Genomic DNA, 23,302 nt, shown 5'->3' with positions numbered 1-23,302 from the left:
AGAAAAATTGGCACACAGACTCCAGACAGACTTTATTAAATATTAAATAAACTGAATAATATTAAACAAACGGAAATGAACCGGAAGGGCTTATATGACACTGCAAGTGCTTCTGGCAAGCAAACACACCCTTCCCTTGATGCGAGTCTTGGATCTGAGCTCCTCTCTGTCCTCTTCCCGGTGGAGCCAGGGCATGGTTTCAGAGCCAGAGAAATGCAGAACTGGTTTGCACAAGGGTGTTTCAGAAACTGGAGATGTCTTCCCTTCCAAACACCCCTGGGCTGGTGGTGGGCTGGTTGCTGCTCCAGCACTGCTGCACCTTCCTGGCCGAGGACGAGACCTACACGGGGACATTCACTCCCTCGGCTTCCCCAGTTGTGCCATAGGGATTTGCCACAGTCCCAGTTCCTGGCAGATGCTTCTGCTGCTCGATCCAGCTCTCCCATGGCTGTCCCAGCCTCGGCCAGTGCTCAGCTGGGGAGGAGCAGGACGATGGCCAGCAGAGCAGGACAGCCCCCTCTGCAGCCACCCCACCGCGGCCGTGGGACAATGGCCCTGGGAACCCTCATGAGCATCGCCGGGATCCCCACCTGCGCCCCTGGCTTTCCTCCATGCCGGTCCCTGGTATCTGAGCTCCACCAGCTTCTGGGGTCTGAGACCCATCCCAAAGTCCACAGCAGCCCTGCGACGTGCTCAGGCCACAGCCACGCCGCAGGCTGCCGGGTCTTCCGAATTTCTGGAAGCTGAGACTGTCCTATGTTGTATATCTTGGCAGGATATTGAAGAGAACATAACCTGGCTTGCTACCAGTGTGAAAAAACTTGGATTTTTTTTTTTTTTTTAATTTTAAACAATTTTCTTCTTCACTGCTTTCCATCACCAGTAGTGTACACAGATCTTGCTGAACTGAATAATCTGTTGTTGATTTATAGTGACAAAAACAATCTACTGGTGCTTGAAAAATAAGTTGGATCTCACCAGAACACAGCTCTGGAATATCTTTAGAACTATTCCCATGTCAAAAGTCTCTTCACTTCCCCTCCTCCATCCTGCATCTTGTAAAATTAGAAGCAACGACCTTCCAGCCTGGACAGAAGAAATAAACTCTAAGGGATAGCTCAAGTTACAGAGTGTAAGTTAGCTGATTTATGAGAGATTTGAGGTTAAAAGGGGTGGGGCGTGTGTGCCCCTACGAGACACTTTGGAGTCCAGTATTGATGTGGTCATTCACCCGATGGTTGTCAGTCTCTGATGCTGAGGGGGACAGATATCTGCCAACCGGCCACTTTCGTGTGGCTGCGTGATCTCAAAAGGTGCTCTTACACCTCAGAAATCACCTTTTTCCAGCTCACGAGGCCCGTGATCGCAGCACAAGCACAGTGGTGGAGCCAAATCTGTGAGGCGGTTTCAGTGTCGTGAGGTGAAACGGAAAGGAACGGGGAGCAAATGAATTTGGAAATGACAACATAGCTGCACCGGTTAGCAGGGATCCATCCCTCAATCGAGCGATCGATCCATCTATGTATCTATCTAACTATTAATGGAGTTTCTGCCCATCCTCTGCGTGATCCAGACTCACGTCAGGTTCCTCAGGGCACTCTGCTTTGCCCAGGGGCTGAGGAAAGCACAGAGCTACAGGTGAGTGGCTGGAAGGCGCAGAGCTGACTTGACCTTCACCAGTACAGTCTTGGGATGGACCTGCTAGAGAGCAGCTCTGTGGAGAGGGACCTGGGTGTCCTGGTGGATGACAGGTTAACCATGAGCCAGCAGCGTGCCCTGGCTGCCAAGAAAGCCAATGGGATCCTGGGGTGCATCAAGAAGAGTGTGGCCAGTAGGACGAGGGAGGTTCTCCTTCCCCTCTACACTGCCCTGGTGAGGCCCCATCTGGAGTACTGTGTCCAGTTCTGGGCTCCCCAGTTCAAGAAAGATGAAGAGCTACTGGAGAGAGTCCAGCGGAGGGCTACGAGGATGAGGAGGGGACTGGAGCATCTCTCCTGTGAGGAGAGGCTGAGGGAGCTGGGCTTGTTCAGCCTGGAGAAGAGAAGGCTGCGAGGGGACCTAATAAATGCTTATAAATATCTGCAGGGTGGGGGTCAGGAGGATGGGGCCAAGCTCTTTTCAGTGGTGCCCAGTGACAGGACAAGGGGCAATGGGCACAAACTGAGGCACAGGAAGTTCCGTCTGAACATGAGGAAGAACTTCTTCCCTCTGAGGGTGACGGAGCCCTGGCACAGGCTGCCCAGGGAGGTTGTGGAGTCTCCTTCTCTGGAGATATTCAAGCCTTGCCTGGACAAGGTCCTGTGCAGCCTGCTCTGGGTGACCCTGCTTGGGCAGGAGGGTTGGACTAGATGACCCACAGAGGTCCCTGCCAACCCCCACCATTCTGTGATTCCCTGAGTGGCGGCCGGGGTACGGTCGGGCGGCTGGGGAAGGCGGCGGCTGGGGCGGCCGCAGCAGGAGCCTCGTCTGCTGCACGCCGTGGCACCACCGGCCCATCCGTGCCCTGGCAGAACGCTTCGCCAGCCCTCAGCACAGAATCACAGAATCACAAAATCACAGAATAGTAGGGGTTGGAAGGGACCTCTGTGGGTCACCCAGTCCAACCCCCCCTGCCCAAGCAGGGTCACCTACAGCAGGCTGCACAGGACCTTGTCCAGGCGGGGCTGGAATATCTCCAGAGAAGGAGACTCCACAACCTCCCTGGGCAGCCTGTTCCAGGGCTCCGTCACCCTCAGAGGGAAGAAGTTCTTCCTCATGTTCAGACGGAACCTGAAGAAGCACCCCTTCTTCTCCAACGGGCTGGGGGATGTGGAACAGACATTTGAACTGGAGGTAGATTTGGAAGTTGGAGGCAGATATGAAACAAGCAGCTTTTCTGGTTTTGTGGGGGTTTGGTTTGTTTTGGTTTTTAGTGTGGTTTTTTTTTTGCCTTTTTTTCGGGCGTGTTCGTCGTTCCTCTGATCAAATCCATCCCCGGCTGAACGCCGCAGCCTCTCGAGGCGTTGGGCCGCGAGGAGCCGGCTCCCAGCCGCTCAGCGCCTCGAAGCCACGGCCAGACCGTGCTCCTTCCAGCCGCTCTCGTCGCCCTGGAACTCAGCCCCTTGAGCTGCTTCGATTCCCGGGTGGCCCTGAGGCTGTGGGACATCATGGGACGGTCAGATCCTCCACCGGGCAATGGGCAGGTCCCAGCCGCTCCTCTCCACCGCCGGCAGCTTCCCGCTTCAACACCCAGGGCAACGCAGCGGGTAGCGAGCTCAGGCGGTGCTGAACAGACCCTTGAGTGAAAAACACTCGGAGCAACCTTCACAACGCTTGACAAAGGAAAGGGAAAAAGCGAGATGAGGTTGGGAAAAGAATGTTCAGGCGTATTTTTGGCATGGCCATACGGTGCGTCAGAGAACGGCGTTCCGCCGCCGCGCGTCGGCCGGGGCACTGCCGGCCCGCTCTGCCTGGGAAATCCTCGCTGCGGGCGCACCGGTGAACTTCCGACAATGAAACGCACTTGGTCGTTCAGTGACATTAGAAAACTGAATGAAAAAAACCCCATAAATAGTGAGCAGTGTGAAGTAAACTCTCTGCTGACTCCGCCTCAGCCTTCGCGAGCTGGGTTCTCCTCCGCCGTTGGAGGGGGAGGATTTGTGACCGACCGGTGAGCAGCAGGGAGATTTCAAAGGAGATGGTAAAAAAACCCCTTCGTTCAAAGCTTCCCAAAAAAGGAATCAATTGTTGCTCTTGTGCTTAATTTATGGCGCTCAGAAAGCCTTCTGGCAAACCCAAGGTGCAGCCGCTGTGGCTCGGCTTGTCCCGGGCTGCGACCGCGCGGTGTCAGTGCCAAAGGGAGCCGAGAGGTTTCCAAGAGGATCAGCGTTCTTCCTCATCTTCATCTGGAACTTCCCATGCTCCAGTTTGTGCCCGTTGCCCCTTGTCCTGTCGCTGGGCACCACTGGAAAGAGTCTGGCCCCGTCCTCCTGACCCCCACCCTGCAGATATTTAGAGGCATTTCCAAGGTCCCCTCTCAGCCTTCTCTTCTCCAGGCTGAACAAGCCCAGCTCCCTCAGCCTCTCCTCGCAGGAGAGATGCTCCAGTCCCCTCCTCATCACCTTTCACCCGACCTCAGATGTTAACGGGGGAAGCTGGGAGGAGAAGAAAATTAATGAGACCTTCAGGAGCTTGCTAAAACTGACCTCGCTGTTATGCCTTGCCATACTACCTTGCTTCTTCGAAGCACGTTGCTGTGGTTCCCATAATGGCTGTTCTGGTGAAGTCCTCCGGCTGTGGAGATCCACCCGGTCACCCGGGCTGTGCTCCAGCCGCTCCCCGCAGCACCCAACGAGGGCTGCTGCTCGCTGCCTCGGTCGCTGTTACTCATTGGGTTTCTTTTTGCCAGGAGCACTGCCTGAGCGGCCACCTGCTCAATATTTAATTAAAATCTGAAGCTTCGGTGCTATCCAGACACCTCCAAAATTCTTTCCCCCGTTAAAGTTTTTTCAATGCTTCCCCCCCACCTCTGCGACAAAGCAGCAGCTTTCTGGGAAGGAGGGTCCTTTGTCGTGGGGACAGTGACGTGAAGGCGCCGGTGAGCCAGAGCTCCTGGCTTCAGAGCTGCCGGGGCATCGCTGCCAAGCACGGCTGGGTGGCAGAGGGAGGTCGGGGTGGGGGGTGAGGTCCCTCTGCCGGGCACAGGTAACGGCTCTCGGGTCACCCCGTGCCCCCATGCTCACCAGCTCCAGTGCAGGAGGTGTCTGGAGGAGCAAAGCACGGCTCTTGCCTCCGACAGGTCCCACGCAGGACGGTAATTAATGGTCGCCCTTTCATTGCTCAACCAGCGTCTCTCGGAGCCTGCCAGGCTCTGTTGTGAAATGCGTTCAGTGTTTCAGCACAGATCCCTCCGAGGAGCATTGCCAGAGTAACACTGTGTCCTAAAGGGTTGCTGACAAACAGCTAAAATTAAAAACAAGCTTTACCAGCGTCAAGCAAACGCCCGTGAGAGACGTCCAGCGGTTATTCCTCCAGCTGCTTTCTGCCCAGCCTCGCCGGGTCTGCTCCCGTGGGCCACCTGTATCATTTGACTACCAAAAAAATGAGCTTTGAAAGCTTTTGAATAGAAGCACAGATGGAGTTCGCTTCCAAGCAGGGACTTAGGATGCTGGAAGCACCTCCTGGACAGCTTTGGGTGGGATCTGGAGGTGCCTCATCCGGCTGCGGGGCTGTTACTGGGTACCTGGGGCTGCTGATAAAAGCATGGGAGAAAACCGGTGGGAAGGCGACATCTGGCACGCCAGCGCCGGCGTTTCCAGCCGTCTGGATGTATGCAAAACGTAGGTATAGGCAGGCCCAGACTCAGGTGTCATCTGGAGTACTGTGTCCAGTTCTGGGCTCCCCAGTTCAAGAAAGATGAAGAGCTGCTGGAGAGAGTCCAGTGGAGGGCTACGAGGATGAGGAGGGGACTGGAGCATCTCCCCTACGAGGAGAGGTTGAGGGAGCTGGGCTTGTTCAGCCTGAAGAAGAGAAGGCTGCGAGGGGACCTTATAAATGCCTACAAATATCTGCAGGGTGGGGGTCAGGAGGATGGGGCCAAGCTCTTTTCAGTGGTGCCCAGTGACAGGACAAGGGGCAATGGGCACAAACTGAGGCACAGGAAGTTCCGTCTGAACATGAGGAAGAACTTCTTCCCTCTGAGGGTGACGGAGCCCTGGCCCAGGCTGCCCAGGGAGGCTGTGGAGTCTCCTTCTCTGGAGATATTCCAGCCCCGCCTGGACAAGGTCCTGTGCAGCCTGCTCTGGGTGACCCTGCTTCGGCAGGAGGGTTGGACTAGATGACCCACAGAGGTCCCTTCCAACCCCTACTATTCTGTGATTCTGTGATTCTGTGCATGGATAAACCGAAGCGCTTTGGGAATCCAACCCCTGGCTGCTGCGCTGCGACTGGGGGGTGACAGCCACCGTGGCAAACGCCGGTGCTCCCGTGGCTGGGGGCTGTGGAGCAACCTATCTGCCATGGAACACTGTCCCTTGGCACGCCAGCTCTTGGCACACCAGCCCTTGGCACGCCGGCTCTCGCCCTCTCACCGCTGTTTCTCAACGCCGGCAGCGGCTCCCATTCCGGGAAAGGTCGTGGCTGGTGCGAAGCCAGGGCGCGTCTCGAGAGACGCGGTGCCGGGAAGGCAGACGGGGAAAGTCGAATGGGGAGCCTGGGCGGGCTTCACCCCTCGTCTGCCGCTGGCGGAGCGAAATCTGCAGGTCTCGCTTGCATGAAACCCCCCTTCTTTGGGTCAACAGCTTTTATTTCTCTGGGCTATTGCTTGCCTTGGTTATTTCAGGAAAGATAAGGACAACAGGATGCCACGGTGTTCCTAAACGTTTGCTTTGCTGGTTTTCAGAAAGCTGCGCAGCTCCCACGGCCGCTCTCGGGGCCGAGCAGGCTCTCGGGCTGCTACGAGGCCGGTACCGACGCACCGGCTGTCTGCCCTCGAGGGTCTCTGCGGGGCTGCACGCGCCCGGCGAGCGGCCAGGAGGAACCTGGAGCTCTCACGGGGACCCGGAGCCAAAACTGGTCCAGGTGCCGGGGTGGAGCCCGGCTGGGTCCCACCGTCCGGGCACGCCGCAGCCGTCGCCGGTGCCGGTCCGTTCCCCTGCACCACCCTCTCCCGTGTCCCAGCGGGATGGAAATGGAAACTGGGAATGGCTGCCCCGTGATGGGGGTGTAAGAGGGGCCCCCGAGCCTTGGGAGCAATTTCGCCCCGACTCTGCCCTCAGCTCCGCAGCCCGGCGCTGGATCCCTTCTGCAGCATGAGGGCTTTTTCTTTTAGCTTTAAAATGATTTAAATCTGAGGTTTCCACATGAATTTGACGCCAGTTCTGCTACCCCTGCGGCACTGAGGTGCTTGGGACCACGGCTGAACTCTGCAGAGCGTTTTCAGGTGCAGGTCTCGCCTCTCCGGGCTCGTCCTCAGCACCATGACAGGGGACTCGACGCTCAGAAGAGTTTGGGGTCACCACCGCTAGCGAGGGAAGGAGAGAACAGCATGTACGTGCTGCTGAATGGAATTTAACTGCTTATTTATTTGTCCATTTATCCATTTATCCATTTATCCATCTATGTATGTATGTAGGTAGGTATGTATGTATGTATCTATGTATCTATCTATCTATGTATCTATGTATCTATCTATCTATCTATCTATCTATCTATCTATCTATCTATCCATCCTTCTATCTATCTACCTATTTATTTATTTATGGTGAGCAGCTTGGGTAATGCAATGGCCAGTGTTGGCGACGCCGTGGGCTGCCTGCCATGAACTAGAGCCCAGATTTCCAACAGCCAAAGGCGTTACCGCGATGGGTGGTGCCGCGCTCGCTCTCGGTGACCTGATGCTCCCAGCTTTTCCTGGAACGTTGCTGGGTGATGCCAGGGAAACCCGCAAGGGACGGCTTGGTGTTGTCGCTGGTCTTTCCCTCCAGGCCCCTCACCCTTTCGTTCCCGCGCCGCGGGAAGCCGCTCCGCATGCCCTCCTCCGAGGCTGCCCGGAGCACCCTCACCCTCCTCCCACGCGGGTGCTGGGGTCCGTTCAGCTGGGGGCTGGATGAGTGGTCGGTGAAGTGGATTGAGAACTGGCTGAATGGCAGAGCTCAGAGGGTTGTCATCAGCGGCGCTGAGTATGGTTGGAGGCTGGTAACAAGTGGTGTCCCCCAGGGTCAGTACTGGGCCCAGCCTTGTTCAACTTCTTCATCAACGACCTGGATGAAGAGTTAGAATGTACCCTCAGTTTGCTGACGACACCAAACTGGGAGGTGTGGTAGATACACCAGAAGGCTGTGCTGCCATTCAGCGTGACCTGGACAGGCTGGAGAGCTGGGCAGAGAGGAACCTGATGAGGTTCAACAAAGGCAAATGCAGGGTCCTGCACCTGGGGAGGAACAACCTCATGCACCAGTACAGGCTTGGGGTGGACCTGCTGGAGAGCAGCTCTGCGGAGAGGGACCTGGGTGTCCTGGTGGACGACAGGTTAACCATGAGCCAGCAGCGTGCCCTGGCTGCCAAGAAAGCCAATGGGATCCTGGGGTGCATCAAGAAGAGTGTGAGCAGCAGGACGAGGGAGGTTCTCCTTCCCCTCTACACTGCCCTGGTGAGGCCCCATCTGGAGTACTGTGTCCAGTTCTGGGCTCCCCAGTTCAAGAAAGATGAGGAGCTACTGGCGAGAGTCCAGTGGAGGGCTACGAGGATGATGAGGGGACTGGAACATCTCCCCTACGAGGAGAGGCTGAGGGAGCTGGGCTTGTTCAGCCTGGAGAAGAGAAGGCTGCGAGGGGACCTTAGAAATGCCTACAAATATCTGAAGGGTGGGGGTCAGGAGGATGGGGCCAAGCTCTTTCCAGTGGTGCCCAGTGACAGGACAAGGGCCAGCGGGCACAAACTGGAGCATGGGAAGTTTCAGCTGAAGATGAGGAAGAACTTCTTCCCTCTGAGGGTGACGGAGCCCTGGCCCAGGCTGCCCAGGGAGGCTGTGGAGTCTCCTTCTCTGGAGATATTCAAGACCCGCCTGGACAAGGTCCTGTGCAGCCTGCTGTAGGTGACCCTGCTTCGGCGGGGGGGTTGGACTAGATGACCCACAGAGGTCCCTTCCAACCCCTACTATTCTGTGATTCTGTGATTCTGTGATTCTGAGATGCTTGGTGGAAAAGGAGCGCGCGCCCGAGACCGCGCGACTGAATAAAACCAATTGATAACGGGCGATTACTGCTCAGTCCAGTGAAATATCAGCTGAATTATTAACTTTGACATTGTTGCTGTGATCAAACTAATTTATTGACATAGCTGCTATAATAATTCATTTCCAGTAACTCAGACAATCCTGCTGTGTCAATACGCTCAGGCGGAGAGGGGGACGGGGTCAAAGCCCGCTGCGGTGGCTCCGTAATTGTGTTTTTAAAGCGAGCGAGGAGACAAACAGAGCTCGTCTGGCCCTCGGCACCCGGTGCCTTTTTGGTTTTGTTTTTCCCCAGCCGGATGTGCACAGACCGATGGCAGCCGTCGGGTTTCTGACCGCCTGGCGACAGAAGCGTCAGAACCAGGCTGGGGGCGAGAGCGGGTGATGGACACCCAGGCTGGGCAGGTCTGCACGCGCGGAGCAGCTCTGCGTGGAGCGCAGACCGCGGGCGAGCGCGGGCTCTAGAGCATCTTGTTGACCTGAAGATGGGTTTTGGTGGGACGTTATGCTGAGCTGCGTGTGGCTTTGAGGGTCCTGATGGCCCGCAGTCGCGTGGCCCTGCTCAGCAGCCAAGCTCCTGGGGCTGGGGGACCGCAGGCGCCAAGAGTGGTAACGCTCAGACCACTTCTTCGAGCAGTTAAACCCAAGTTTGGAAGCCAAAATCTTGGTTTCTGAGTCTTAAAATACCGGCCGTGGATCCTGGGCTGGAGCCTATAGGAAAGATGGGGACAATATTTTTAGTAGAGACAGCAGTGACAGGACGAGGGGTAATGGTTGTAAACTAAAACAGGGTAGGTTTAGGCTGGATATAAGGAAGAAATTCTTTACAATGAGGGTGGTGGAACACTGGAACGGGTTGTCCAGAGAGGTGGTGGAGGCCCCATCCCTGGAAACATTCAAGCCCAGGTTGGACAGGGCTCTGAGCACCCTGATCTAGTTAGGGGTGTCCCTGCTCGCTGCGGGGGGGTTGGACTGGATGACCTCTGGGGGTCCCTTCCGACCCAAAACTTTCTATGATTCGATGATTTCTCAGCGTGTGCAGTGTCCGTGCCCATCGCCTGCCGGCAGCAGCGCGGGGGGTCCGTGCTGGAGCTGCCCACCGGTGGGACATGGAGCACCTAGGGGCTCCACAGAGAGCCCGCGGAGCGGGGCGTGGGGCACGGTCCCTGGAAAAGCTTTGGGAGAGTGACGCTGGGCGGCTCGCGGAGCTGAGCTGCCACCCAGCCATCCCCTAAGGTTGGGTTTCTAATCAAAACCATCAGACGTGTTAATAGCAAAGAGCTCTTTAGTGGTGAGCAAAGGGGTGATTTATTATTTCCTTAGCAAACGGTGCATCAAAACACCATTTTCTGAAGACCCTGGTGACAGTGACGTGCGAACGCTCTTCTGTGCGCAGAGGAGGGCACGCGGTGAGCTTGCAGCGCGTGTCCCCATCGCGCGTCCGCACCGGTGCGGTCACGGCGCAGGCGTCCGTCTGCCTGCACCCGGCAGCGGCTCCTCCTCGCGCTGGGCTCCTCGCCGGGGTCGGCTGCCAGCAGGCTCTGTGGGCTCCAGTTTAATAGATGGGATCAAGGTTCTGGGAAAAATGGGGGTGTTTCTCCTCCCTCAGAGGTGTGCGGCCACGTGCTTTGCAAGCTTGGGGATGTCTTCTGTGTCCATGTGCTTTGCAAACCTGGGGATGTCTCCTGTGAACGGCTTGAGGTGTGGTTCAGAGGAACCTTCCAGCCGCGCGCTGCCTTGGCAGCACAGACCCTCGATTTTTGTTTACTTGGATTGAAATGACTCATCCGTAACTTCATTCTGGGGGATTTACCAAAACAACTTCTGGGCAAGTAGGTTATTATTGAAAGATAACCATCAGCAAATGGGAGTTTTATTTGTGTCAGCTGGGGACACGCGAATGAAAATGGAATTACCGGGACGCGGCATGGGAGCAGAGCCTGGCTGTGGTGGGCAGCACCCAGGGGCTGCGGGGCTGCGACGGAGCCGGGGTCTCAGGGTCACTCAGGTGTCAAAGCCAGAGTAGTTCTGAAGGCACCAGTCTGGGAGGAGAGTCCTCACCTGGGCAGGCTTGGCGTAGCCTTCAGCGAGCGGTGCAGAGCACGGAGGGACGGGCGGATGGACGCTACCCCTGCGGAGTGTTGCTTCTGCGGGAGCTCTTGCCTTGGGCTACGTTGGCCAAGAGTCACCTCACGTCTTTGGTTTCGCTCCTGTGGGTTGACACTTCAGAGTTGGACATATGGCTGCCATTGGTCTTTGGAGCCGTAGTGGAGAGGACGGTGGGGAACGCTCTGTCAGAAGCTCTTCAGTTAGAAATATGGATACTCACCACACACCCAACCTATGTGTGTATGAGTAGCAGCGAGAGGTATCGTAGAACTGGGCGTGCATTTAATAAGAGAATTAATCAATAAAATCCGGTTTATTAAACTTCCTAAAAGCAACCACAATGTTACCTTTAATAAATTCCTGATCAGCTTATAAGTCTCGGGAATGGCAGGTTTAAAACTAGACATAAATTTTGTGGCCGGGTGGAACCCTGTCGTGCTGCAGGCTGGCAGAGGCTCAGCGACTGCTGATGGAGCCAGGAGGGTTTCTGTCCCCGCAGACCTCCCTGGCTGGCTGCAAAGCGTCTCCATAAACCAAGAAGATCTTCTCCGGGATTTTGGTCCCTGGCTGAGCTGTAGGATAGTTCAAATCTTCCACTCTAAAGGAGACTTACGAGTTAACACGATCTGAAGTAACTCAGGTTTGGGTTGATCTTCATGGTTTAGTTTTTTTTTTAGGAAAAAAGTCCTAATTTTAAACGTGGCATTCAATGGGTCTGTGCTCCTGCTTGTCTGTTCTCTCGGGCTGTCCTGCAGATGCCCCCCAGGAAGACGCGCTGCGGTAACGCGGCCCTCGCACTGCTGTGGAGACCGACCCGACCTTCGGCTCGATGAACCGCGGGCTGGTGCCCACCTCGGGGGGTTAGGGACGAGCGGGCACCCTGCAGACGTGGGACTGGCCTGTTTCTGGAGAAAACCTCTCACTCCTCATCCTTGAGCTTCGGCGGGGCATTTTCTTCTTTTTTCTTGTTTTCATCTCAGGACGGTGCCTGCGCCCGGCGTGGGAGACGTCACCACGGGTGCAGCAGCCCTGAGGGTCCCCTGCCCGGCCGGTGGCAGCCACCTCTGCAAACACAGCGTCCTTCTGCGGGCAGCGAGCGCGTCTCCGGCCCTGTCGCCTTCGGGGACGACACGGCAGCCTTGGCAGAGGACAAAGAGGACAAGAAGTTCTCGCCCTTCATAAAGTAAATTTATCTGGAGGTTTAACCCACGGGGCTGCTTTATCGCCGCTCTGACCGCGACGCCGGGCTGGCACCCCCACCAACACGGACTCCTTCCAAAGCCAGCGGCCAGCCAAGTTCAAAGAACGTTCTTAACGAAGAGGAGATCGTTTTGTTAGCATTGTGGCTTGGATAAAACATTGTCCTTGAAAGGCTGCAGCTGACGTTTGCCGCTGTGGGAGTAGCGAGGCTTTCCTCCGCGGCGCCGGCTCGGGGATGCCCGAGCGCAGGGCGGCCGAGGGGACGCTCCCGCCGCAGGGCGCAGTGGCTCGCCGGGTCTCATCTTCACAGAATCCCAGAACCCCAGCATGGCAGGGGTTGGCAGGGCCCTCTGTGGTCACCTAGCCCAACCCCCTGCCCAAGCAGGGTCACCCAGAGCAGGGGGCACAGCACCGCGTCCAGGCGGGGCTGGAATATCTCCAGAGAAGGAGACTCCACAGCCCCTCTGGGCAGCCTTCCTGCCAAGGGCCTTCAAAAGACCAAGGGGAGCCACATGAAGGAGGCAGGGGAGGAAGAAACCTGACTATTCTGAGGACAAATCATTTATTTCCAGAGTGTTTCGACCCATCCAATCCCTGTAAATCAGTGACTCTCCTCCTCTTCGTTCGACACAAGGTAAAAGCACAGATTTCACAGAAAAACGAGCAGCCTTTGAAGACCAGCAAGGGCAGCGAGGTGGTTTAGCGTGAGAACCTGGAGAACGCGTCCGCTGAGGCTTTCCCTGTCCTCTCCCGAGGCCGAGCCGTGACTCGACGGCTCCGGAAGGCAGAGGCTGTGTCACATCTGGCAGTTTTAGCCAAAGGCCACCTTCCCTGGTTACGTACACAGCACCTAAACCGCAATCTGAAACTCTCTGCTTTTGGTCTTCAGCCACTGAACCCCGTTGCATTTTATTCTGCTGAATGAGCTGCCCCACAAAAAGCTGCTGTCTCCTTGCCTTCGTGACATTTATTTACCATAAAAGATGCTAATGTCCCTTTAACGACTTTAAGTATCGGTACTGGAAGATTTGAGATCCCCTGCACCCGAGCCGCAGGAGCCCGCGGGGAAGCGAGGCCCCGGTGCATTGTCTGTGCTGGGGAGGGATGGGGAAGCTGCGGCCGTGGTGGGCTTGAAGCCTCACCAGCCTGTGGTGCTGCCGTGGCTGAACCCGGCGGCCGGCAACTGAGCACCGGACAGCCGCTCGCCCACCCCCATTCCGCCCGGTGGGACGGGGGAGAGAGGGACAAACAGCGAAACTCGTGGGCTGAGATAAAGACAGCTCAATACGGCAACAAAGTAAATTCTAAACCCACTGCTAACAATACTAAGAACGATAATAATAATAATAATGAATATGCAAAACAAACTATATACAATACAATTTTCTCACCGCCTGATGACCAATTCGCTGCCAGTCCCCGAGCAGCGATCGCGGAACCCGGCGCGCACGGATTTTGCGAAATTCCTGAAAAAGACCAAACTCCTGGTAAAGTTCGAACTCCTGGACTAGAGAGGATTTGAACTCCCAGGCAAGAGAGGATTTGAACTCCCAGGCAAGAGAGGATTTGAACGCAGGGAAAAGAGAAAGAGCCACCCCCCCTTCGTAAGCTGCGCAAGGTCCGTGCGATGGAATATTTCTGCTGGCCAGCTCGGCTGTCTGTCTGTCTGTCTGTGCTCCCTCCCAGCTCCTGCACGCCTGCTCGTTAGCTGAACGTGGGAGACTGGAACAAGTCCTCCATTTCTTAGCAACAACTAAAACCATCAGCGTTACCAACATTCTTCTGGTGCTAAAACCACACCACAGCAGCTACTGGGAGGGAAATGAACTCCATTCCAGCCGGCAGCGGGACGGTGACTTCCCAGCCCCGGCACAGGGGCTGCGTCCCCGCGCCGGCCGAGCATCCCTCCGCGCTGGGGCTGCCGTACAGCGCGCAGCGAGCAGGCTGCTCTGGACTGACGGACGGACGAGCTCCCTCGAGGGGGGCTGGAGGGGTTCCCGTGTTGCTCAGCCCTCGTGGTGGGAGAGACCGGCCGTGACCTCCCTTCCCTGAGCTGGCAGGACGGGACAAAACCTTGCCCAAATGTGGGCAAAGGGTTTCTGGGCATGTTTTTGTCTCTGTTCTTCAAAGCCTGTTCACATTCAGAGCCAGCAAATTGCAAATACATCAGGCAAAACCCAACCGGCTCCAGCCTGTCATATAAACCTCAAATTGCTGGAATTACATCTTCATATTACAGAGTCACTCCAAGATGGGGTGTATACTTCTTTTCATCTCCAAGCCCAAGAGCCTTCATAAATGCTGAATTTATTTTTCCTAATGAATGTGTGTAATAACTGTGGCTCCCCTCTGTGCAAACAGCCGTGTGCGTTGAAGGGTGGACAAAGTTTGTTAAATCAGCGTGTTTACAAAAAGTCATAATAGCTGTGGCTTCTGTCCGTTGCTACAATTTATTATCAAAACAAAGCAGCCCAAAATGTAAATACATTGTCTTTAATAAAATGCATTTGAACATATTTAACGTGTTTTCTACTCAAAGCGGTTCTTTTATGTCCTGCAGTGGACCAAAGCGAGGGCTGAATTTCTGCGCATCCCCTCTTGGCATCGGCGCCGGGGCCCGCGGAGACTGCTCCGTGCTTTAACGCGACGCTGGCAGGGACAAGCCCGGGTGAACTCAGAGTGAATTCTGCTTTTGACTTCATTCCTGAAAAATCCCAAATGTTCAGAGGCAAACCAGAGCCTGACGAAGCCGGCCAGACGACTGCCACTGGCTGGGGTCAACCAGAGACGGCTTGGAGCTGCAGAGCGAGCTGCAAATCACCGCGCCGAAGCCCTGCTCTGCTGCGGCTTGGGAGCACGCTGCCCACTTCGGGCTGCCCACCTCGAGCTGCCTGCTTTGAGCTGCCCGCTTTGAGCTGCCCGCTTCGGGCTGCCCACTTCGAGCTGCCTGCTTTGAGCTGCCTGCTTTGAGCTGCTTGCTTTGAGCTACCCACTTCAAGCTGCCCACCTCGAGCTGCCCACTTTGAGCTGCCTGTTTTCAGCTGCCTGCTTCGAGCTGACCGCTTTGGGCTGCCTGTTTTGAGCTGCCCACTTCGAGCTGCCCACTTTGAGCTGCCCACTTTGAGCTGCTCACTTTGAGCTGCTCACTTTGAGCTGCCCCTTTGAGCTGCCCCTTTGAGCTGCCCCTTCGAGCTGCTCGCTTTGAGCTGCCCCTTTGAGCTGCCTGCTTTGAGCTGCCTGCTTTGAGCTGCCCACTTCGAGCTGCTCGCTTTGAGCTGCTCGCTTTGAGCTGCCTCTTTGAGCTGCCTGTTTTGGGCTGCCCCCTTTGAGCTGCCCGCTTTGAGCTGCCCACTTTGAGCTGCCCCTTTGAGCTGCCCCTTTGAGCTGCTCGCTTTGAGCTGCCCACTTTGAGCTGCCCCTTTGAGCTGCCCCTTTGAGCTGCCCCTTTGAGCTGCCCACCTCGAGCCACCCGCTTTGAGCTGCCCACTTTGAGCTGCTCGCTTTGAGCTGCTCGCTTTGAGCTGCCTGCTTTGAGCTGCTCACTTTGAGCTGCCCCTTTGAGCTGCCCCTTTGAGCTGCCCCTTCGAGCTGCCCCTTTGAGCTGCCCCTTTGGGCTGCCCACTTTGAGCTGCCCACTTCGAGCTGCTCGCTTTGAGCTGTCCCTTTGAGCTGCCTGCTTTGAGCTGCCTGCTTTGAGCTGCCCACTTCGAGCTGCCTGCTTTGAGCTGCCCACTTCGAGCTGCCCGCTTTGAGCTGCCCCTTTGAGCTGCCCCTTTGAGCTACCCCTTTGAGCTGCCCACCTCGAGCCACCCACTTTGAGCTGCCCACTTTGAGCTGCCCGCTTTGAGCTGCTCGCTTTGAGCTGCCCACTTCGAGCTGCCCGCTTTGAGCTGCCCCCTTTGAGCTGCCCCTTTGAGCTGCCCCTTTGAGCTGCCCACTTTGAGCTGCCCCCTTTGAGCTGCCCCTTTGAGCTGCCCCTTTGAGATGCCCCTTTGAGCTGCCCCTTTGAGCTGCCCACTTTGAGCTGCCCCCTTTGAGCTGCCCACTTCGAGCTGCCCCTTTGAGCTGCCCACTTTGAGCTGCCCACCTCGAGCCACCCGCTTTGGGCTGCCCACTTTGAGCTGCCCACTTTGAGCTGCCCCTTTGAGCTGCCCCTTTGAGCTGCCCACTTTGAGCTGCCCACCTCGAGCCACCCGCTTTGGGCTGCCCACTTCGAGCTGCCCCTTTGAGCTGCCCCTTCGAGCTGCCCCTTTGAGCTGCCCGCTTTGGGCTGCCCCTTTGAGCTGCCCACTTCGAGCTGCTCGCTTTGAGCTGCCCCTTTGAGCTGCCTGCTTTGAGCTGCCTGCTTTGAGCTGCCCACTTCGAGCTGCTCGCTTTGAGCTGCTCGCTTTGAGCTGCCTCTTTGAGCTGCCTGTTTTGGGCTGCCCCCTTTGAGCTGCCCGCTTTGAGCTGCCCACTTTGAGCTGCCCCTTTGAGCTGCCCCTTTGAGCTGCTCGCTTTGAGCTGCCCACTTTGAGCTGCCCCTTTGAGCTGCCCCTTTGAGCTGCCCCTTTGAGCTGCCCACCTCGAGCCACCCGCTTTGAGCTGCCCACTTTGAGCTGCCCGCTTTGAGCTGCTCGCTTTGAGCTGCCTGCTTTGAGCTGCTCACTTTGAGCTGCCCCTTTGAGCTGCCCCTTTGAGCTGCCCCTTCGAGCTGCCCCTTTGAGCTGCCCCTTTGGGCTGCCCACTTTGAGCTGCCCACTTCGAGCTGCTCGCTTTGAGCTGTCCCTTTGAGCTGCCTGCTTTGAGCTGCCTGCTTTGAGCTGCCCACTTCGAGCTGCCTGCTTTGAGCTGCCCACTTCGAGCTGCCCGCTTTGAGCTGCCCCTTTGAGCTGCCCCTTTGAGCTACCCCTTTGAGCTGCCCACCTCGAGCCACCCACTTTGAGCTGCCCACTTTGAGCTGCCCGCTTTGAGCTGCTCGCTTTGAGCTGCCCACTTCGAGCTGCCCGCTTTGAGCTGCCCCCTTTGAGCTGCCCCTTTGAGCTGCCCCTTTGAGCTGCCCACTTTGAGCTGCCCCCTTTGAGCTGCCCCTTTGAGCTGCCCCTTTGAGATGCCCCTTTGAGCTGCCCCTTTGAGCTGCCCACTTTGAGCTGCCCCCTTTGAGCTGCCCACTTCGAGCTGCCCCTTTGAGCTGCCCACTTTGAGCTGCCCACCTCGAGCCACCCGCTTTGGGCTGCCCACTTTGAGCTGCCCACTTTGAGCTGCCCCTTTGAGCTGCCCCTTTGAGCTGCCCACTTTGAGCTGCCCACCTCGAGCCACCCGCTTTGGGCTGCCCACTTCGAGCTGCCCCTTTGAGCTGCCCACTTTGAGCTGCCCCTTTGAGCTGCCCACCTCGAGCCACCCGCTTTGAGCTGCCTACTTTGAGCTGCCCGCTTCGAGCTGCCCACGTTGAGCTGCCCGCTTTGAGCTGCCCCTTTGAGCTGCCCACCTCGAGCCACCCGCTTTGGGCTGCCCACCTCGGGCACTGGGACTGCCCGGGCTGTTACCATACGCCGAAGGCAGGGTGCGGGGGCATTTTCACCGGCAGTGCTGGGGAAAGGCGGGAGTGCGACGGGCAGGGCGCAGAGCCGGGGACAGACCCCCCGGCAGCCTTTCCAGCGCTCGTGGAGCCAGGGATAGCCCTGAGGCCCTGGCACCCCAGCGGGTCTCTTTGTAAATCCCCACAAGCATTTAAATCCTGGCAGAAATGGAGAATTTGTCTTTGCGCTTCCCGGGAGGAATGGAAGCACCGATGAAGATGGAGCAGTTGGCTAGAAGATACCAACGCCTCAGTCCTTCGTGGGGTCACAGCTCACATCGGAAACTCATCCCTGGCCAAAAAATCTTGCACTGCGTTGGTGTGACCCGAAATACTTCCTGGGACCGGCTGAGCTCAGCCCCGCGGGGAGCACCGACAGCCCCCCGGGTTGTGGGTGCCGGGGAATCGCTCGCCGCTGTTTGCTGAAGCCGGGACAAGCCCCGACCCTCTTCAGCTCCGTGCTCACCGCAGTGCCCGCGCTGCCGCGGAGAAAAACCTGTGAAACCATAAAAGTGGCAGCTGGTTAATTTATAACCTGTTGTTCGCAAGTGAAATGGCTGCAGGTTAATAACGCATGGAAAGGGGCTGGGGCTCGGCCAGCCACCTCACAGTAGGAATCTCAGGAACATTAATTCCAGCCAGCTCGATGGTGACTGGAGTCCCCATAAATCGGCGGCGATCCGCAGGACGCAGCCCGTAAATACCTTTCCGGCCCCGGCGCTCCTGCCAACAGCTTTTGGAAAGGATCCACCAGACCCAAGCTTGCTGGACACCAGCAGCCTGCGGCTTCCAAGCTGTTGTTTCACGGACCAAGCCTGGGTCACAGAATCCCAGAATCCCAGGATGGCAGGGGCTGGCAGGGACCTCTGTGGGTCACCCAGCCCAACCCCCTGCCCAAGCAGGGTCACCCAGAGCAGGGGGCACAGCACCGTGTCCAGGTGGGGCTGGAATATCTCCAGAGAAGGAGACTCCACAGCCTCCCTGGGCAGCCTGGGCCAGGGCTCCGTCACCCTCAGAGGGAAGAAGTTCTTCCTCGGGTTCAGCTGGAACTTCCCATGCTCCAGTTTGTGCCCGTTGCCCCTTGTCCTGTCGCTGGCCGTTTTGGCGATGCCTCTGCTATCCCCTATCACACGTTTATTTGGCAATTGCTGTCTTCTGCCTTTGCCACGGGGTTTGTCGTTTCTCAGCACAGCACCCTTCAAATACCCACATCCACATCATGGAGAATGCAGCCATTGCATTTGGTTTTTTAAATTGCACCGGGGGATCTGTTCAACACGAACAGGGCAGCGCCTGCACCCCGAGAGCCGGGACGTGCCCCCCGCGAGACCAGGCACGGGCTCTGGCTCGGCAGGGAGACTCACCATGAGCCGCAGGTGGAGGAAGGACCTGGAGAAGTGGAGAACCATCACCCAGGGCTGGGGCAAGCTGGTGGGGAGGGCTGGGCTGGGGGCAGCTCCCCCTCTGACAACCCCATCCAGGCAGGGTTTGAGCCTGGAAAGCACATTTTGCGTCCACCAAAGTCCCTGGAACTCCGGGCAGAGACTTGTGCCTCTTGAGCAAGATGTTTCTCCTCGCTGAGGGTGCTTTCGGGGAGCTTTCTGCCGTCTCTGGGCAACCAGACCTGTCGGCTGCCGTTCTTCCTGCCGCTGCTCGCCGTACACCAGATCTGCTATCTGGAGTTCCACCTCTTTCATTTCACAGCCTTTAAGGCTCTCTTGCATTCTGCTTTTTTTTTTTTAAACATACTTTCTTTGTTGTGTTTGGGTTTTTTTTCACACTGAGATCGAATTAGTTGATAGAAGGAAGCTTTAAACGCGACGCCCCGCGGCGCGAGGCTGGGTGGTGAGGTGCTTCTGCCACGGCCTCGCCCAGCCCGTCGCGGTGCTGGCGGGAGCCGCGGGCAGCCGTGCCGCAGCGATGCGGGGAGCGGCCGTCTGACGCCGGGGTTTCGTCTCTAAACCCTCCGGAGGAGCCTGTGCGAGGTGGTGGGAGGGTGGTGGGAGCGGAGTCTTGGGCAGCTCCGGCCACCGGCGCTGATCCCTCGCCCTTGGGGTCGTCTCACCCTGCCCAGCGCTCCAGACGAAGCCCGAGGCAGCACAGCCCAGACCCAGCATCGCCCCGCCAAGACGCAGCATCACCTCGGGTTCCCACCTTCGCCTTTTCACGGTAACGGGGCCGGTTAGGAGCCAGCCCCGGGTCCGCACTGCCCTCGTCACCGCTGGCTCTGACACAGCCTCCTTGCTCCCGTATTCTGCTTAAAAAGCCACACTCGAAGCTGGAGGTTCCCTGGTGATGTTGTGCCCGGCTCTGCCACCAGCCATGGCCCTGGGCAGCCCCGCGTCGCCGCGAGCGACTGCTCCAGGGTCCGGCCCCGGGCTCGGAGCGCTGCCGGCAGCCCCCAGACCCCCCCGCTTACCGAGGCGTCTGGGCTGCGGCTCTGAACCCGTAAGGCAGGTGGAGAAAGCTGTAACTGAGAGAAAAAACAGTTAAATAAGCTGGTGGTTCCCACTGCAGGAGAGGTCTGACGCTGAACTGCTGTTGTCTTCGCAAGCGTCCACACTTTGGCCAGCATGCCACGCAGTCCCTGTCCTGAATTCTTTAATGTTCTCTGCAAAGCAAAACAGTGGAAAAAAAATCATTTGGGGTTTGCTGCTCTTGCTGCCTGAAGCTTCTGTTTTAATTTAGAAAATGTTGCAGCTGGCAGGGGATCTCCCGGGTGCCTGCGGTTTGACTGCAGCTCTTTCGGAGAGTGCCCCATGCCGTACCGCTGAGCCTTGTTCCAGCCCCTTCTTCTCTCACCATGCAGCAAACACGCCCATCCCTCACCATCACTTCACGTGCAAGACTCGGACCTCCTTTTGCATGCTGGTTTTGCAAAAAAAACGCCTTGGTGCTGCGGCATCCATGCACCCTGGACAGGTCCACCCACGAAGCCGGGTGTTGTGCTCGGCCACGGGGACGTCCCGGGCTCTGGAGCCCTGGGTTTGCTCCTCACGTCCTTCTCTGGCTGCTGGCAGACCGTGGGTGGTGGGTATCTCCACGTGCTCCCGCCCGGCAGGACCTGACGCGGGGCCGCAGAGCGATGGTGACACTGCCCAGGGTCCGCAGCCCAGAGCTGCGTGCTCGGTGCTGCCGCAGCCCCGCACGGCTCGTCGGCTGCGTCGCGAGGGATGCTCAGTCCGTGATTCGGTTTCGGTGGATTGAGAACTGGCTGAACGGCAGAACTCAGAGGGTTGTCATCAGCGGCGCTGAGTCTAGTTGGAGGCTGGTGACAAGTGGTGTCCCCCAGGGTCAGTACTGGGCCCAGTCTTGTTTAACTTCTTCATCAACGACCTGGATGAAGAGTTAGAATGTACCCTCAGCAAGTTTGCTGACGACACCAAACTGGGAGGTGTGGTAGATACACCAGAAGGCTGTGCTGCCATTCAGCGTGACCTGGACAGGCTGGAAAGCTGGGCAGAGAGGAACCTGATGAGGTTCAACAAAGGCAAATGCAGGGTCCTGCACCTGGGGAGGAACAACCTCATGCACCAGTACAGGCTTGGGACGGACCTGCTGGAGAGCAGCTCTGTGGAGAGGGACCTGGGTGTCCTGGTGGACGACAGGTTAACCATGAGCCAGCAGCGTGCCCTGGCTGCCAAGAAAGCCAATGGGATCCTGGGGTGCATCAAGAAGAGTGTGGCCAGCAGGACGAGGGAGGTTCTCCTCCCCCTCTACACTGCCCTAGTGAGGCCTCATCTGGAGTACCGTGTCCAGTTCTGGGCTCCCCAGTTCAAGAAAGATGAGGAGCTACTGGAGAGAGTCCAGCGGAGGGCTGCGAGGATGATGAGGGGACTGGAACATCTCCCCTACGAGAGGTTGAGGGAGCTGGGCTTGTTCAGCCTGAAGAAGAGAAGGCTGCGAGGGGACCTTATAAATGCCTACAAATATCTGCAGGGTGGGGGTCAGGAGGACGGGGCCAGACTCTGTTCAGTGGTGCCCAGTGACAGGACAAGGGGCAATGGGCATAAAGTGAGGCACAGGAAGTTCCGTCTGAACATGAGGAAGAACTTCTTCCCTCTGAGGGTGACGGAGCCCTGGCCCAGGCTGCCCAGGGAGGTTGTGGAGTCTCCTTCTCTGGAGATATTCCAGACCCGCCTGGACAAGGTCCTGTGCAGCCTGCTCTGGGTGACCCTGCTTCGGCAGGGGGGTTGGACTAGATGACCCACAGAGGTCCCTGCCAACCCCTACTATTCTGTGATTCTGTGATTCGGTCTGTCTGGTACAAGAAGCGTCCCTCTTTATGTTGAGGCACCCACAGGCGAAGGTGTTCATGCTCCCTTCTGGTCCCCAGGTCCTTCTCCCTCTCCACTCTGGTCCCAGAAGGGGAAGCTTCCAACGCTGCCGACAGCCAGCGGCTCACATTTGCACGCCAACAGATAAAAACGCAGTGACGGGGAGCGTTTCCAGCTCTGCAGTGACTCGCTGGGTCGAGAAGATTGAAACCAAGGTGCTTTTGCCATTGCTGGCTGCGGAGCGTGGCTGTCGGGTTTCCATCAGCCACTGCTGACGTTGGCTCCCGCACGCGGGGGCTCGGGCTCTGCCCCAGCTGCAGGGCAGGTTTACACCATAAACAGGGTTCTGCCCCGCGGCACCCACCCACGGGACGCTTCCGTAGGCGCTTGATGAAGGACTCCTTCTCCCAGGAGAATCTCCTTTCGGGACAGTGGCCAAGAAACGCTGTCATTTGAGAGGGGCTGCTGGGTGCCAGGCCACCCTGCCACGTGGTGCCACCGCCCGGCGTCGGGCAGCAAGGGAGCAGGGAGGGCATCGCACGTCGGGCGGAACTGCCCGTAGTCAGCTGCTGTTTCTCTCTGGAAGGTCGTTGAATCTGGGAGAAACCACGGAGGCGTTTCCCTGGCTCGCCGGAGGAGCACGCCGCATTCTGTCGCCGTGGTGGGTTGGGTTTGCCCGTCCTAACGATGCTTCCAGGACGTTAGTGGAGTTGGTGCTCTTCTGCATCAGTCTGCTTCACGAGCTCAGAAAGTTTGTGTTAAAATTGCAAAATGTAAAAAAAAAAAAAGGTAAAATAATGTAAGTAATGTAAAAGCATGTGGGGACAGCCGCGGCGAGGGGGGCTGCCGAGGTGCGAGTGGCGGGCGCTGGCACACGGGGTGGTTGCTGCAGTGCTGCTGACACCGAGCTGGATCTCGGCTTTGGGGGTGCCCAGTGCTCCCGACACCGAGCTGGGTCTGAGCTTTGGGGGTGCCCAGGGCTGCTGAAGCCAAGCTGGGTCTCAGATTCAGGGGTGCCCAGTGCTGCTGATGCTGAGCTGGGTCACAGATTTGGGGGTGCCCAGTGCTCCTGACACCGAGCTGGGTCTCAGCTTTGGGGGTGCCCAGCGCTGCGGACGCCGAGCTGGGTCACAGATTTGGGGGTGCCCAGTGCTCCCAACACTGAGCTGGGTCCCTGATTTGGGGGTGCCCAGTGCTCCCAACACTGAGCTGGGTCTCAGATTTGGGGGTGCCCAGCACTTCTGACGCTGAGCTGGGTTTCAGCTTTGGGGGTGCCCAGCGCTGCTGACACCGAGCTGGGTCTCAGATTTGGGGGTGCCCAGCGCTGCTGACACCGAGCTGGGTCCCTGATTTGGGGGTGCCCAGTGCTCCCAACACTGAGCTGGGTCTCAGATTTGGGGGTGCCCAGTGCTGCTGACACCGAGCTGGGTCCCTGATTTGGGGGTGCCC

Source organism: Opisthocomus hoazin, chromosome 6, assembly GCF_030867145.1.
Source record: "Opisthocomus hoazin isolate bOpiHoa1 chromosome 6, bOpiHoa1.hap1, whole genome shotgun sequence".
NCBI classification, from domain to species: Eukaryota; Metazoa; Chordata; class Aves; order Opisthocomiformes; family Opisthocomidae; genus Opisthocomus; species Opisthocomus hoazin.
This window is presented reverse-complemented; position numbering follows the sequence as displayed.